We start from the raw sequence: 18,796 nt of genomic DNA, 5'->3' as shown, positions 1-18,796 counted from the left end.
TTTGATTCTGATAAATTATGATCCTTGTATATTATGATGGTGTGTTATGAGATTACATGTGATGATTCTTATATTATGATGCTTATATTGTGGTTGTATGATGTGCTATTGCTTATATTTTGATGTTTATATTCTTGTTGTAATATTAATTATGATGTTCTGTGACTATGCTGGTACTATCTGAACTAGTCTGTGAGTATGATGTTGATGCTCTGTGGAAATTGTGATGCTTTGTGGATATCTGAATTATGTAGCTTTGAGTTGGAGGGTCTTGGTTTTCCATGTAATTAAAACTGAGTTGAACGAAAGAATGTTCATATGCTTCTGGTGCTTGTTTAGCTGGCAAATGTAGATCTTTGGTTAGTTGGTTCATAATTCCCTTAACTGGTGCATAAAATACCTAGCTTATCCTAGATTTTGTGAACTGTGTAAACCCTATTCAGTTGTTGTATTTAAATTTATTCAGGGTTGTATGAAGAACGCAATATGTAGGTGCCTGCTTTTGTGAAACATTTATTTTGGGCCGACATGAAAACAACTCAACGGTTTGAGAGTATTCACAGGTTTTTTGATGGGTATTTGAGCAAGCATACTATGTTGTCTGAGTTTATGGAAAGATATTGTGATGCCTTGGAAGTTAGGTGCACAAGTGAGAAAAGGGCGGATGATAATAATGATAGGTATTTGAGGCAAGCTTACACTGATTTCCCGGCTGAGTTGATATTTTAGAAGATTTATACGGATGCAAAACTTAAGGAGGTGCAACGAGAGTGCAGCCGTATAATTTATGTAAGCGAGATCCATCGAAATCGGGTTTCTGACATAGTAACTGAGCACATTGTGGAGGATAGAGTGTGGTACAAGCCAAAAAATTCGTGTAAAGAAAAGCCGTCTAAGAGAAAGAGAAAGTACAAGCTCTCATTTGACAATTCAACCAAGCACGTAACTAGTGATTGTCGCCACTTTAAGTGTCATCGGATTATTTATCGTCACATCATAAGGGTTTATGAGATTAATAATTACTATGAGATACCAGAAAAATATATTCTCCGGAGGTGGAGGAAAGATGTGATACGGAAGCACACAAGGGTGAAATTATGCTATCATGACCCAAGCAAAATTGAGGAAGTGTGTAGGTACAACAAAATGATGGTCAGGTTTGGTATGGTGTGTTCGAAAGCTTCGAGTTCCATTCAAACTACTGCAGTGGTGATGCAAGCACTATAGTTAGTTGAATTGCAAGTGGAGGAGAAGTTAGCAATGCTTGCGAAAAAAAGTGGTCAAGATGTAGGAACACCATCTTCGGTTTGTATGGAGAAAGAAAAGGACTCAACCCCATCACTCTAAGATAAGGTAGCTGTGAGGGTCATGGTGATGGCAATGATGGTAATAGGGTAGCTGCTAAAGAGCAAGATGTTCATGTGAAATACCCACCCTTACCAAAGAGGCCTGCTCATCGCACCACTGATTTGAGGTAAAAGTCATTTCTCAAGAAACCAAAGAAGAAGGCCAAGACAACGAAGAACACATAAGGCAAGAACACACAACGCAATGACATGGCTGGTTTAGAAGCCCAAACAACTCAAACTTCCTCAAATGGGGTAAGTATTCCTTCAAGTCCTTCAATCCTTATTACTAATAAGGCATATTCTGAATATGAGTAGCCTTATTTTTTATACTTGTCAGTCTGTCATCATATTGGTGTGTCTATGTTGGTATTGTGTAGGCTTTTTACATATTCTGAATAGTATTGCCTTAATTGTTTACATATTTGCTTGTTGCCGACCGTTGGTGGTGTTCTTGTTTCAACTGGTTGGACTAAGATGGTGGTGTACTAGTGTTCTTGTTTCCATCCAATTGCAACAGTACGTCTTCGGTTCATCTATTGCTTGCTATTTGTGGTCTTCTTATTATAGTTTAACTGTCCAAAATAGTGCGGTCATTGACTTTTCCATTTCTTGACACCGTTGAGGGTGATGCTGTAATCACTAAACTGCGGGGCCTTTAATTATCCGTCTTTGTTTTCAATTATCCTTATAGAACATTGTCTTCTCTGGTATGTCATTTGCACTTGGAGAATACATAAATTTCTTTAATATGTTGTTACATGCAGGCACCATATATGCAGATATATATGCAGATGATGAATAATATGGTTCCTCACAGTCCTCAATGTGTTGGTGGCATTCAATTGCAGGATGGGGACGGCTCTATAAGGTACTTTACGGCTGTCGGTGGTGGTCAAAACTTTCAAGGATCCCAAATCTCTCCTCGTCAGGGATACTATGTTCCATATCCTCAATTTCCCATGGGTCAGTACCCTTCAGGAACTTATGGATGGCAAACCCCTGTTTCTCCATTATCAGCTGCCTCATCTAGACAAGGTGGCCACGTTCCTATACTACCTCGACCTCGGCCGCCGGTGACTCCACCCTCTCATGCATCACATAAATAGACTACTATGCTAAGTGACTAATTTTGATGTCATGTTTTGTAATTGTAAGGTCAAATTGCAAACCCCATTGTCTGTCATACAAATTTAGAGAAAGGGTCATTTATTGTAAGCCCAAATTGTAAGGGCCATCTTTTGACATTACATTGCAAAACCCTGATTTTTTTCATACAAACTGTAAGAAATCCCAAATTTTAAGGGCCATCAAAAATTTACAACTATTTACTAATTTAATTTATCTAGGGAACCTTTTAATAGAATTACGATAAACCACTACTACAAAATTGGCCAAAGAGACCTTAAGTAAGAGACCCATTAATTAAATATGTGGTCTCTTGGTTTCAAGAGACCAAATATTTCAAATAAATGGTCTCTTAAAAAAAGGAGAGACCAATTCTCTTAAATAAATGGTCTCTCTTTTTATTGGTTGATTTAATTAAAAGAACGAGAGACCACTTCTCTTGAATAAATGGTCTCTTTTTTTATTTGTTTATTTAATTAATTAAATGAGAGACCACTTCTCTTATATAAATGGTCTCTCTTTTTATTTGTTTATTTAATTAAAAAAAGAGGAGAGACCACTTCTCTTGTATATATGGTCTTTTTTTTCTTTAAAAAATAAAATAAAATTGTATTACACGGATTCCTTCTCTCTCCTCCCTCCCTCAAAGGCTCAAACCCTAAAATACACAGATAGATACTTCAATTCGTATTATTCAGCCCCTTTCTCCTCTCAAATCTGCCCCTTATCTTTCTCATCTCTATTATTTCTTCTCTCAACAGCTTCATCAACCAAGAAATAAACCTTAGCTCTGATGTGATTGTTTTCGGCAAAGCAAGGGCAAAGTTTAATTTCCCCCAATTTTTCGAAATTATCAAAATTTTAGGGTTTTTATTGTTAATTCCCTTTTGTTTCACCAAGCGAGAAATTTTCTTCCAAGTAAGTACCTTTTTTGTATTCCGATTGGTTTGATTTGAATTTGTTGAGGTTCGAGCGTCTTTGTTGAGGTTTAATTGGTGTTTGTATATATAATTCGATGCGAATTTAAGTTTTTTTCGAATTTTTGTTGGGTAATTTTATTTTGAGTTTTAAGGGTTTCTGCATGTCGATATATGTAGTCTCCATTTAATTGCTTGTTTTCTGGTCGATTTTCACCGTCACCGTCACTCTACGGTGGTCCGCCGGAAACCTCAACTGTCTCTCCGATGACCTCGACACATCTGAGAAACAATCTTGATGTTTTGGTGATTTTTTTTTTTTTTCAATTTCCTTGATTTTGGAATCTGGGTTTGTGTTAATATTTATGGGGTTTGATTGATTTTGTAGGAAATGGAGGAGAATGAGAAAGTGGTGGACAATTTTGCTTGAATTTTCAACTTGAATACATACTGCTTTAGATAGTTTTTGTTGAAGATTCGTCGTCAATTTGGTGCTAGTTTTTGGTAAGTTCAATTTATTGTTGGTTTGATTTTGGATCTGTTTTAATTTCTGGGAGTGTTCAAATCAGGGTTTTATTTTTATTTTTATTTTATTTTTATTTTTTACTTAAGTCTTAATTTCACGCTTTTGACAGAATATGTTAGTTCTATATTCTACTGTTCTTAAAATCGAATTTTTCATCATATACAATGAGGCGTTAAATTTTGATTTTATTTTCTAGGTTAGTGTAATTTTACTTACAAGTTTGTATAATTTTTTTTAATAATTGTGTGCTAATTTTTAATCTCTTTGAAAATTTTTCAGGATAAAAAGTGAAGATTAATTATTTTGCTTGTTGAATTATTTGGTTGGCATGAGGTTGCTGCACAAGATACTAGAAGGCCTTGATTATAGCGCTATTGAGTTTTTTTAAGTATGATTTTTGTATAAATTTGGATAGAATATTGATTGTACTCAAATACTTATTAATGAGTTTTTAGGATTGGTTTTGTTTAAACTATGTGTATAATTTTCGTATTAATGAATTGTATTTTTGTTTGACTGAAATCATAAGCGGAGTATATATTAAAATAAAAATAAATTTTTTTTTTTAAAAAAAAAAAAGAAGAAAGAGACCATTTAATTGAAATAGGTGGTCTCAGTTTTCATCCATTTGAAAAAGGTGCCAAAAACTAAGACCACCTATTTTAAATAAGTGATCTCAAATTTTCAAAAATTGAGACCATCTATTTTAAATATGTGGTCGATGAAGTGGTTTCTTAGGTCAAAGAGACTTGTGAGCTAGAGACCACCACTAAGGTATTCTCTTTGGCCATTTTGATATGGTCTCTTTGGCCAATTTTGTAGTAGTGAGCTCTCCAATTAAAATTCGATTAAAGAGTGTAAAGGGTTTTCCAATAAATCAAACTAAGAGATGACACTCCAATTAAAGAGTGAGTGTAACAATAAATCAAATTAAGGGAACCATTTAATCAATTCAAGGGAACCACTTTAAAATTCCAGTTAAAGGGTACCACTAAAAGATAAAGGGTACCACTAACAAGTTAAAGGGAAGTTCAAGGGGTACCACTACAAAGTTCAAGGATACCACTATCAAATTACTGGGTACCACTACAAAGGTAAAGGGTACCACTAACAAGTTAAGGGTGCCACTATAAAAATCAAGAGTACCACTACAAAAGTATAGGGTACCATTATCAAGTTAAAGGGTATTGCTAAAAGCATGAAGGGTTACTCACAAGGGTTAGACCATTGGAACCATTGCAGGGTACCATTGCTCCCATAAAGGGTACCATTGGAATAATGTAGGGTACTATTGAAACTAGATAGGGTACCACTAGTAACATAGAGACATTGTGCGAAAACATACAATTATATTTCAATTGAAACTAGATAGGGTACCACTAGTAACATAGAGACATTGTGCGGAAACATACAACTATATTTCGAGTTAAACATCAAACAACGTTGTTATTATGTGAAATATAAACAGGATAATAAAACAAGTTCCCCTCAACAAGCATTATTCTCCCCTTAACAAACATTATTCGAGAATACAAGATCAATATAACGCGAACGATTTGTAAGTCTATAGGGCACTTGCATTTGTAAGCATTTCCTCATTCTCTGCTGTATAAATGCGAACGTAAAATAACCCGCCTGCAGCATAATAGAACTTCAAAATCTCACCGGCAACAATGGCATTATCCACAACAAATGTATCCCTTCCTCCTTGAAGAATCATTGGTCAAGTAGATGGAACATCAACCCTAAGGATAGTTACATCCCACGCACGCCCGCGATTACCTCGCATAACTCTTACGGTATCGGAAGATTGACGAACTAACGGTCTCCACTCTGCAATAAGTGCCTATACAATGACAATCGTAACATAATCACTTTTTAAAAAAAAAACGAAATTGGCATTTTAGTATAGGAATGAATGTTAGTATACCGATGAATGTTCATATTATAACTTACCAGTCGGTTGTTCATGTTGTTCTTGAATGTTATTATAGTGCATAGAAGACCTTCATACTCCATTTTTTGTGAACACAAGTTATGCTAACTTAATGAAAAGAAAAAGAACGGTGTGATGAAATAAAGAAAAGATGAAGAATGTTATGATGAAATAATTAACGAACTGAAATGTGGGTTTTTATAGCGAGCCATGACTAATTCTTAGCGCAAAAAGTCATCCGAACACTTAATCTATCTTTGAATTCTGAATGTAAATAGTAAACAACAAGTTGAATTTAGTGTTCATGGCATTCCAAAAATCATGGCTAAACGTAGATTTTAGGGTGTGAACAAGGCCTTCCACTAATGCTTATAAGTGGACTTTAGTATGTGGATAGTTGACTTTAGTGTGTATATAGTGCATACCACTTATTACCATTATTAACACCATTGGATTGTGAATATATTTCATTCGTGATAAAATGACAAATTCGTGTTCCTAGACCATACTTACACGTAATACCACTTCTAGTCTAAAAGTAATGAATTAAGAATCCCATCAAATCTGAATAGTTGACACCGCTGACATAATTTTTTAATGGATTGAAAGTGTGAATCGTACTACTGACACACATGTTATAAAGTAAACCTATCAATGTAAGAGAATCCCTTAAAATCTGTATTCATAAAGCAACATGTTATTGTCAAGAGTACCTATAAGAAGGCCAATGTGTTTATGGATATCTATCTTCATTTTTAAAGGAACACACGAATATAAAAAAGAATATAGTTGGAATCATTTAATGTTTAACTGGTGTTTATAGTTTGATGAAAACAAATCTGAACTGGCAAACAGCAACACTTCAGCATTTGGCTCTAGGCAAGCTCCATTAAATTTGGGTGATTAAAAATGGACAGCAAAATAAAAACAAAGCCAGTAACAATTCTTCTCCAAAATCTGAAAAATTCAAATAATATAACAAGATAGGGTACACAGGGTAGGTGAAACGGCATTTATCACAATTACTTCCCAATCCACCTTTTATAGAGGATATATATATATATATATATATATATATATATATATATATATATATATATATATATATATATATATATATATATATATATATATATATATATATATGCAATGGCAGGATTTTTCACTGTAGTGGTAGGATACAAATACGGAGTGACATTACTTGGGTGTTGAGCTGTGAAAGGGACCAAATGGGGAACAAAGGTAATTTTTTTTTTTCCAAATAAACCACTAATCTTAATTGTAACGTTGATACTAACATGTATTTTATGCTTGGGGTGCAGCTAACAGCCGCGCTGAGAAGAAGAGGAAGAGGCTTTTGCGAATGGTAGGGAAGTTGAAGAATAACGGTCTTAACGATCTCAATAATGTCATCCGGAACATCCGCATGCCAATACATTACAAGAGTTTGATGACCGGCTATCAACTAGCAACTATTGCAAGGGGAGGATGTAATACCCCGTATTTTTGAAATGTTTTTTTTTTTTGAAATTAATTAGTATTCTCTTAAAAAGGGTATTTTAGTAATTTATTTTACTATTTAATTTTAGAGCCAAAATGATATTTGAATTTTGGCGCCAAAAGTATTTTAAAACTCAATTATGGATTTTGGATAAGATTTATTATATTTAAAAACCGGATTATTTATATATATTTCAAATATTAACAAAATTATATTTTAATTAAAAGAGCCGAATTTCCTAAATAATTATCTAGGAAGTTTCGGATTTTCTTGGTAAAGAAAATCTGATTTTCTTAGTGAAATTAAATAGTGAATAATTGGTATTTTCCTAATTAATTATTTTATACAAAATATATTATTTACGCAATCATTTTTCATCCTTAAAATCTAGCAAATATTTCCCTGAAACTATAAGTGGAGGTCCGAAAATATGAGCATAGATATGCTCAATATTTTCGGCCACCATATGCTAATTTTGGGTTAATTATTTTGTTAGTTTTGTATTTTAATTATCTTTCTCAAATTCCTTATGTCCTTAATTCTTATTTTCCATCTCACAAAGATTTGATCATCTTATTTTTCTACCCTATATCTTCCTTGATTATTCTCCAAGTAATCTCTTTTTCCATATTATATTTCATGACAACACACCTTCCTTAAATTAATTATTCTTAGTCACCTTAATATTAAACTTTCCATAATTCTTTAACTATTTTCTCAAAGTAATTTCCTTAATTCTTTTTACCATAATTCTTTCTACATTCTCCTACCATAATTCTTTCATTCATGAGCCTATAAATACCCCCTTCATACCTCTCATATTCTTCACACCAAAACTCAATTATCTTCTTCTCTCTTATTCTTCTCTCTTATTCTTCTTTTCCCTAAACCTTTTCATACTTTTTTTCTCCTCTTTTCATACAAATATTATCCCGTGTACCTTTGAAACCAATTTTCGGGCACTTTTGGCCAGTTTTTGGGGTATTAATGTTTCACGGAAGATTGTTCCTCTCGAAAAATCCTTGCGGTTAGGCTCAAGAATCACCCAATTCAAATTTATATTGAAGGAGTTATGGCCTCTGGAAGTTCTTCCTAGGGCTTTGCAACGGTCCAAAACCGGACCGGACCGGGATCGAAATGGACCGGAACCCGGAATCGAATTTTTTGGGGACCGGGACTGGACCGTAATCAACCGGTCCGGGTTCCGGTCCAGACCTGTTTATTCCGGTCCGGTCCGATTTTGGACCGGAATGGACCGGTTGGTTACATTATTTTTTTTAATTTTTTTTTTTCATTTTAGTATCTTAAATATATACATACATTTTTAACGTCTTGTTTTTGTTTGCGTGCTTTCCTATTTTGCACCTAGAATATATAAATTACAAGTTTTGTACTTAAATTTTTTAGAAATTTAAACATAAAATTTAAAATTTTCACCCAAAAATTTAAAAAAATACACTTTCCGGTCCATTTCGGTTTTTACCCGGACTGGACCGGAAACCCGAAATCCCCAATTTGTGAGGACCGAAGACCGGACTGGAATCAGCCGGTCCGGTCCAATTCCGATCCGATCCCTGTCGGTTTTCCGGTCCAGGTCCATTTCTGCACACCCCTAGTTCTGCCTATTCTTTCCAACAAAAATTCAATTCTCTTTAATCCTATTCCTTTATCTTGTTCATGGTTAGTTTTCTAAAATATAAATACCTATTTCAAAGTTATAATTTTTTTTATTAAAGTATTATTTTAAACGAGTTTTATAGTCCATGCACATTAGATTTGAGTTTATGTTGTGATAGCCTTATGGTTATGTTATTTGCAATGTGTATTCATGATTGAACTTTGAAAATGCAAAGTGTTGATTGATATTCGGAATCAAGGTACGTTTAGGTGGCTAGATACCTTTGAAAGTGATTGGTTTGAATAACATGTTTTGAATGATTTTATGATGATTGAATTAAATTGATTTGAATTATGATTTATGAAATAAATTATGTTTAGAGGTATTGATTTTAATATTTGTTTTAATAAAAGTATTTTGTATAATTGAGTTTTAAATCTTGTTTTGAATTACTTATCATGTTTAAATAAAGGAATTGATTTGAAAAGTTTGTTGAATTAAATAAAAGGGTTTTCAAAGGAAGAGTTATTGATTTTGAAAAGTTATTAATATGAGATTTTATCCTCAAGTATTTATTAAAAGGTTGATTTTGAAAGCATGATTTGATTGGATAAAAAGGAGTTTTGATTTAACCTATTATAAAGGTTTATTTTATTTAAGGAGGAATTATTGGATTATTATTGAATTAAAGCTTTACAAGCATGTTAGTAATCCCACTATGCAGATTTGGTTTGATAAGGCCTTAGACTTTGTATGATCGGGTCTTTCCTCAAGAATAGTCTTGTAATATAAGGAGACTAGCTTGGGGGGTGTGCACACTTGGGTGAGGAATTGGATTTAAAAGGAATTGGTTTTATTAATTATTTTGATTATTAAATCATTGGAATTGATTTTGGAATAATGAGTTTGGAATTATTGGATTACTATTGGATTAGTTTTGAAAGCATGTTTGCAAATAAATTGAGTTTACATTATCTTGCATTTATCGTACTTAGCATATTTTGCTAATCCGTATTTCCTATTTGTTTTGATTCGCCTTATTTCTAGTAATGATAAGCAGTGTTGACTATTTTCAAGTGGAGTCATGAATGAGCATATGAGAGTCCCGGGATTTGCTTCACCTAGTTTAGGAATGTTGGTCTCGTCTTTATTTTGAGTACTCAATGTTACACTTTTTATAAGTATTAATAAATGAAAGTTGAGTTTCCGCTGCAAGTTTTGTTATTGAGTTAAGTATTTTGAGTAGCCTTGCGTAATCACGCGGCGGTAACACTCCTAAGTCTATCTCTACGGTATAATCATACGTATGATACTAGTATTTCCGTAGAGGGAGATTTGGGGGTGTTACAGAAGAGTACTTGATCCTATCAAAGGTATTAACTTTCACCCGAACTACCCTTTCTTCACAATATTTAGTATTGGCAAGCCAAGACACTTTCGCAAAGAGGCTTACTGTTTTATGTGGTATTTGCTCCATGTCTCAAAAATTTGTTTAAGTTTTGACTTGAGACAATTGAAAAAAAGGCTGAACGAGTGTCACAACTTTCCCAATTATTGTGTATATTTGAAACGCTTCTTTATATTGTTTGACTGCCTTGGGTGTTGGTATTCCATTGCCGATCATGCCCTTAAATTCAACTGCACCGACGGAGAGAAATATAGACTTCTTCTATTGGGACGGAAATGTATTTATTTAGAAGAAAAAAAAGTACGAGTTGACATTCGAGTGGCTGCAGTTTTCTCATGAAGACCCGATTGAGATGATATATAGCAACTGATCCAGATCAAAGAAGGTACTTCAGATCCAAAATGCTAGCTGAAAATGGGTGGGATAAGACGACTCAACTTCAACTAGTTACTGCTGCGCCATTCAACTATAGTGATTACCCATTTGAGTATGTTCAGAAGTTAGAGTACGCTAAGCAGTTGTTCGAAATGAAAACGGGGGACGAGTCAGCAGATGGATGGGACACTGATGATAGTGACTTTTGGTAGCTTACTATTAGGATAGTAGAAATTCCAATGTCACAGATTACTAATCCCTAAGTATGGTTTGTATTCCTAAGAAACTATTTAGTATTTCCTTATGTATGCGATAATGTAATTTCCAAACTACTATTTGCATATTTATGCAATGCTATTAAGGTGTTCTTATCAAAAGATAATTGTATTTCCTAATAAACATGTGTAGCATTTATCTGACAAGTATAATATTATTGTTGAAAGGGTACCATTGTAATAATAAAGGGTATCATTTTGATACCGACGGGTATACTGAATGATGAAGTATAATAGAGATTCAAGTAATTACTATTATTGGTCAACAAAACCATTGAAATGGGAAAGGGTACCATTTTAATACCGAAGGGTACTAGTGAAATAATAAAGGGTACCACTGCAATACTAAAGGGTACTAGTGAAATACTAATGGGTACCATTAAAACAATAAATAGTACCATTTTGATATCGAAGGGTACTACTGATGATGAAGTATAATAGGGATTCAAGTAATTACTATTTTGGTCAAGGGTACCACTGAAATAATAAAGGGTACCATTTTGAGACCAAAGGTTACTACCCAAATAAGAAAGTGTACCACCGAAATAATAAAGGGTACCACTTTAATAATAAAGGGTACTACTGATGATGAAGTATATTATGGATTCAAGTAATTATTATTCCAATTTTAGTAATAGTTATTTTTAAGGTCATCACAACATTCGTACCCTTGAAAGTAACTCTTAGTAATTGTTTAACAGTTGATGTTAATGACACAATCATTACCCTTCTACCCTTGTAAGTAATTCTTAGTAATTGTTTAATAAGTAAGAGTTGAAGGTTAATTACAATCATTACCCTTCTGTCCTTGTAAATAATTCTAAATCAATGTTTAACAATTGTGTCGTTCTAAGTAATAGGTTGAAGGTAATGACACAATCATTACCCTTCTACCCTTGTAAGTAATTCTTAGTCATTGTTTAATAAGTAAGAGTTGAAGGTTAATTACAATCATTACCCTTCTATCCTTGTAAGTAATTCTAAGTAAATGTTTAACAATTGTGTCGTTCTAAGTAATAGGTTGAAGGTAATGACACAATCATTACCCTTCTACCCTTGTAAGTAATTCTTAGTCATTGTTTAATAAGTAAGAGTTGAAGGTTAATTACAATCATTACCCTTCTATCCTTGTAAGTAATTCTAAGTAAATGTTTAACAGTTGTGCCGTTCTAAGTAATAGGTTAAAGGTTAATGACACAATCATTACCCTTCTACCCTTGTAAGTAATTCTTAGTCATTGTTTAATAAGTAAGAGTTGAAGGTTAATTACAATCATTACCCTTCTATCCTTGTAAGTAATTCTAAGTAAATGTTTAACAGTTGTGCCATTCTAAGTAATAGGTTGAAGGTTAATGATACAATCATTACCCTTCTACCCTTGTAAGTAATTCTTAGTAATTGTTTAATAAGTAAGAGTTGAAGGTTAATTACAATCATTACCCTTCTATCCTTGTAATTAATTCTAAGTAAATGTTTAACAATTGTGCCGTTCTAAGTAATAGGTTGAAGGTTAATGACACAATCATTCCCCTTCTATCCTTGTAAGTAATTCCAAGTAAATGTTTAACAATTGTGCCATTCTAAGTAATAGTTCAAAGGTTGATGAATATCGTTGCATTAAACATTTATGGTTAATTCACTATATCTCTGAAGTTGAAGGGTACCATTGAAATGATAAATATTACCACAAAAATAGTAAAGGGTACCATTTGGAAACCAAGGGGTACTGTTGAATTAATATAGGGTACCAGTGGAATAATAAATGGTGCCACTGAAATAATCAATGGTATCACTTTAATAATAAACGGTTCTACTGATTATGAAGTATATTATGGATTTAAGAAATTATTACTATTCGTCTAGGGTACCACTGTAATAATAAAGGGTATCATTTAGATACCGAAGGGTACTACTGATAGATATCGAAGGGTACTACTGATGATAAAGTCTAATAAGGATTCAAGTAATTACTATTATTGATCAAGGGTACCGTTAAAATAGTAAATGGTTCCATTTTAGCAATAAACGGTACCATTTAGATACAGAAGGGTTGTAGTGATTTTGTAGTTTAATAGGGATTCAAATTAATTATTCCAATATTAGTAATAATTATTTTTAAGGTCATCGCAATATTTGTTGATCTTAGTAATTGTTTAACAGTTGTGTCGTTCTCAGTAATAGTTGAATGTGAAATTACAATCATTACCTTTCTACCCTTGAAAGTAATTCTTAGTGATTGTTTAACAGTTGTGTCATTCTCAGTAATAGTTGGATGTTAAATTACAATCATTACCTTTCTACCCTTGAAAGTAATTCTTAGTAATTGTTTAACAGTTGTGCCGTTCTCAAGTAATAGTTGAATGTTAATGACACAATCATTACCCTTCTACCCTTCTACCCTTCAAAGTAATTCTTAGTAATTGTTTAATAAGTAATAAGTTGAAGGTTAATGACTTAATCATTGCCCTTCTACCCTTGTAAGTAATTCCAAGTAAATGTTTAACAAGTGTGCCGTTGTTAGTATTAGTTGAAAGGTTGATGAATATCGTAGCATTAAACATTTATGGTTAATTCAATTCACTATATCATAAAAGTTTCAGGGTACCACTGATATGATAAAGGGTACCACTGAATGTATAAAGGACACCATTGAAATGATGAAGGGTACCACTGTAATGATAAAGGGTATAACTGGAATGTAATACATTGGAAATTCCCTTTCTTTAAAATACCTTCTAACTCTACGTAAAACTCATTTTTAGGAAATATCTAAAGTATTACCGCCACCGTGATAACGGCTAAGGCTATTTTCAAAGTCACACAGCGGAAGACTAACTTTTAAAAACTCAAATAAAATAAAGTTTAATAAAACCAAACTCAACTTTAAAACCAACTTACATTAAATCATTAACTTGATACCTTTAAAGGCCTTTAAAAACCAAACTAAAATGTTAAAACAATAATTAATATTAGTGTCACAATTACATAAATAATCCATTACAATAAATAATAAACAAAGAAACATATAACCCTCTTCGCTCAATCCCATCATGCTTGATATGCTCCTTCTACCTATACTTCTCTTTATTTCAACCTCACTACTCGCCATATAAAATGGGTCTTAGTAGGGCCAATACAAAGAAAAGCCAAACACAAACACAAAAGTACGAATCAGCAAAAGCTGAGTACATATGCACCAATAGGAATAATCACACTAACATGAATAACCTAGCAATAGACAATAAGTAAATAAATAAAACATGCTTGTCATACAACACAAAGTCAACTTACCTTTGACTCATGACTCTACTTTAATTTATTAATATATAGCTTTGAATTACGCATTGAACGGGTTTCCTTCCTTAAAAAGAGCCCATTAAAAATGGAGCTTCCAATCAGGGAGCCACCCCCAATTGGCAACTACTATGTCACACCTTGGTGACGGAATTCCAGCACATAAATAATAATAAAAGAAAATACAGCGTCTGTAGACACCTGATTGTGTCTCCCCAAAAACCAAACCCAGTGATGAATATCTTTCACGTCATTGATTATCGAACAAGGTGAAATGTGAAAAGTTTTATGATGCGGTTGTTTTAATAAAAATACTTCTTTTTGTTTTCGAAAATATTTCTTTTTGTACTCTATTTATGGAAAATGTCTAGTCTAGTTTAGTTTGGTCCATGATAAGGGTCCAATAATAGTGTAGTTGGATTGGGTTCGAAAAGAGCTTCCCAATGATATATTATAAGCCCAATTCCGATGAATAATGAGGAAGTTATGGCCAAAATACTAAATTGGGCCCGAAATGAATTTTATATACGGCTCAATGATCAAGTGGAGGGCCCATTAATTATTATTCCTAAATCATTAGGATTGATTTTAATTTTCTAGAATAATCTAGAAGGTTGTTTTGAATTCTAGTGGAATTAGGATTAATAATTATATCTTTTAGAAAAATAAAGATTTTATTTGGAATAAAACAAGTGTTTTGAAAGATTAAATCTGATTTTAAAAGATAAGTACGGATGTTAATTAATCTAATTTAACTAGATTAAGGACTTTGTACGGCTTTGAGTTAGCGCGTGAACCATCGCGAAGCAACAGAGCCATCGCGTCGCGATGGTGCTGTCGCGCCGTGATGGACCCTGTCGCGCTGCGATGGGAGTAGTTTTACTCCGAATCGAATTCGATCTTAATCTGATCGTTTCGGTTCCCTTTTTCCTTATAAATAGGGTCGTACTTCCCCGTTTTTATTCATTCACAATCATCAACAATCTAATTCTCTTATCTTTCTCAAGCAATAGATTATTCTCTCTCCCTCTTTCTAGCCTAACCCTTTTACAAACACAATACCGCATTCACGAGTTCTAGATACACCTAGCCAATTCAAAGTTGCATTCGCCCTACACGTGAAAGGTTGATAATTTCTGAGGGCTTGGTCCCAAATGCCTATTTCAATTATTTAAATTAATTGTTTGATTTAATATCTTCCTTGAAGTAACTAACGTGTGTATTGTTTTGATAGAAAGAGATACGAGGTAACAAAGTAAGTTGTTTTACTGTTATATATCTTTAGGGAGCATGCTTAAATTATATTAATTCCTAGTATCATGTTAGGATGTTATTTATTGCTTTCTAGTGTCATGTTTAGGTTGCTTCCTATTTTCTTCTATCATGTTAGGATGTTATTTATTGCTTTCTAGTGTCATGTTTAGGTTTCTTCTTATTTTCTTCTATCATGTTAGTATTATGTTAGGGCTAAAGCTTTGATTTTTATTGCTTAATGACATACTAGGGTTTGTTATTAATCTTGTTAGTATCATGCCTAGGATCTTGCTATTAATATTATTATGCTTTGATAAGAATATTATTTTTTGTGATGATGATTGTTGTGTCATTATTATTATGTTGCTTCATATTATTGTTATTGCTTGATCACGCCCTCTCTTGCAGGTTTAAAGGGAATTTGTACTTGTAATCACGCTTAATAAGATAATTAATAATTTTATTTAGGCTAATGTGATTTTAATTCAAGTGATCGCCAATAATAATTTTGTTTGTGCATTAATATTCAACCAACATAGATTAAACAGGCTTATGGTTAATATATTGATTGTATGTTAATCAGAAAGCGCACATGAATATGAGAAGAATAAAGTACAGGCCTATTTTTAGGGGTAGGTTCAATCTCTTTTAGGTTGGATTTGTACCTTCATCCCTGAATATCCAGTCATGGTTCCAGATCACTATGGAGTTAGCGATCTCATGGATCATGAAGAGGTGTAACCTTCACCCTGTGAACGGTTTACAAGTTCCTAAAACTTGTTGGCGACTCTTTTGCTCTAGCTTCCTTCCCTTTGGACGCCACCATGCTTAAGTGTGTGATCACAGTGGGGCTCAAGTGTGAGATGCTTGAAATATTCCCTACAGCGTCCTGTACCCCTGTAGAAGCTATGGTTAAATATAAAACCCCATAACTCCCCCCATATGTTCATACTCGAGGTAAATACGTTCCAAGAGTTTTGGTGCGTATCCCCTTACACTTTACGTGATTTACCAATTTAACATGTGAAGACTCCAACCAATCAATCAAGAATAAACATAATAATAATCAACACATACTTCCAATTAATTCTTGAATTAATTAGTGAGCACATACTATTTATTTTAATTAAGGTTCCTTGCCTAGTTTTGCACGATTACTACCTAGATGCATAAAATGCACTAATAACTTCCTTGACTCAATCTCAACTTACTTGAGTGAGTAATAAACTAACTTCTTGACTCGACCTCAACTATGTGGGTGAGTAAATAAATAAACTAACTTTCTTGATTCAACTCCAATAATAAATAGGAGAGAATAAAATCATGAATCATGCTTAATAAATATAACTTTAGCTCTTTTAAACATGTATAAGTCTTGCTTACTAAAATCATGCCTTCTTGATAATAAATAATAAATAATATAACATGATTCAATTACTTTCAACTTGTATCAAGTTCATAATAATTATTACAATATATTCACATGCTTACATATAAGACATGGATAACCAATCAATCAATTCAAGTATCACAACACAACTTAACATGATACTAATCTCATACTTGATTCCAATTTAACTTCCTAACATGGTACTATGCACAATTAAAATATCCTACGCGCATACGTACCTCAAATCATCTTTCCAACTAGCAAAGATGCTAGAAATTACTCAATTTAAAGTCTCCTACAATACCAAGTATATAAACCCTCAATTACTCCCTTGATTACTCAAATTTCCAGCAACTTTTAAGCACTTTAAAACCACTCTAACAAGCTGAAATTTTGGTTTAAAAACCTTTAAAACTCTTCCTTTAAGTGGGTAATTAAAACCACAAACTAAAAACATAATAATAGTGCTTATATAAAAGTTCCAGCACACTTTTTAAGGTTTAAACCCCTCAAATAAATATGAAATTTCATTAAAACCAATTAAAACCTTCTCTACTTATGGGTAATTAAACCCTTTTTATTACCACACAAAAGTAGTGCTTAAATAGAAATTCCAGCAATATAATTTAATTAAAAACTCATCAAAACTCCATAAAGATACAATATTTAAGCTTTATTATCACTTACTATCAATGGGTATATAAAACCCCCAAATCAATTACAAGTTAGATCCCTAAAAATCAACACTTTAATAATTAAAACCCTAACTTTTAATACTTTATAAAATCATAATTTAAAACAATATAAAATCTTAAATTTATACTCTTTAATGATTAAAACACAATTTTAAAACATATTGATCATAATTTAACAATCAAAATCAATACCCAAAAATATATATATAATACAAAAATTAAATTAAAAACAAGGAGGAGAGAGAAACAACCACCGGAGGGGTTGGTCGACGGCTGGTTGCGGGTTGTCGGCGGTGGCTGGGAAGCGAAGGTGGCCGGCGTCGGCATCCTTGGGTGACGTGGCAGCAAGGTGGGCTGCGTGAAGGACCATGCGTGAACATGGTTTCACGTAAGAAGAAAAACAAAAGAAAAGTTAAGGGAAGGAGGAAAGGAAAGAAAAGGAGAAAAAGAAAAAGGTAAAAAAAAAAAAATAAAGAAAAAAGAAAATATGATACTTACCCCAATTTGATTCTTAAGCCTCTTTGTGTGGGAAAATTATAGGGTTTTGAGAGGTATTTATAGAATAGAGAGTAGGGTATAAGTTTGGGCTCAATAAATAAATAGGCTTGAATTATAAAATATTTTACCACAAGAGTTCAAATAAAGGGTTGGACTTATTTAAATGAAATGAGTTATTCCAATAAGAGTATGTAGGACTAGTTTACATACGATATTTTAAGTGAGCCCAAATAATTAATAAACATTTGACCCAAAATATAATTTGCTTTTATAAAACTTTATAAATAAAATACTTTAGCCCTTTAAAATATTTGATTTAAATAATCGAGCCCTTAAATTACATTTTGTAATGATTAAATACTTTACAAAAATGCATAATAATACCACTACTACATTTTTGACCTATTGCAACCCCCAAATCCATTACATTAGGCGTCAAAATCCGTGGCATTAGACCTAATGCAACGGCCATGTACCGCGGCATCTACTGGCGTTGCAGTAGGTCTACTGCAACGGTATGTGACACCTAATGCCACGGCATCTGTGATCTGTTGCATTAGCTCAATGCCTGAAACAACAACATTAATTATCCGTGCCAATAGATTACTGACTAATAATTATGATAAAATTGACAC

The 18,796-nt window shown here is 32.9% G+C and overlaps 2 long non-coding RNA genes across 3 annotated transcripts; one reads left to right on the top strand and one right to left on the bottom strand.

Annotated features, from left to right (window-relative positions):
• The first annotated feature begins 3,074 nt into the window (after positions 1-3,074).
• Positions 3,075-4,389, top strand: LOC145572435 (uncharacterized). The gene is made up of 3 exons (XR_014096850.1): positions 3,075-3,392; positions 3,780-3,895; positions 4,197-4,389. It is a non-coding gene; the product is annotated as an uncharacterized LOC145572435 (long non-coding RNA).
• A 9,541-nt stretch (positions 4,390-13,930) lies between these two features.
• Positions 13,931-18,073, bottom strand: LOC145572434 (uncharacterized). 2 transcript variants are annotated; one of them, XR_014096849.1, is made up of 4 exons: positions 17,915-18,073; positions 17,208-17,263; positions 16,244-16,475; positions 13,931-14,150 (listed from the first exon to the last, which is right to left on the bottom strand). It is a non-coding gene; the product is annotated as an uncharacterized LOC145572434 (long non-coding RNA). The 2 variants fall into 2 exon arrangements; XR_014096848.1 differs by lacking the exon at positions 17,208-17,263.
• Between the last annotated feature and the right edge of the window lie 723 nt (positions 18,074-18,796).

The sequence above is a fragment of the Chenopodium album genome, chromosome 12 (genome assembly GCF_948465745.1).
Source record: "Chenopodium album chromosome 12, dcCheAlbu1.1, whole genome shotgun sequence".
Taxonomy (NCBI): domain Eukaryota; kingdom Viridiplantae; phylum Streptophyta; class Magnoliopsida; order Caryophyllales; family Amaranthaceae; genus Chenopodium; species Chenopodium album.
This window is presented reverse-complemented; position numbering and strand designations above follow the sequence as displayed.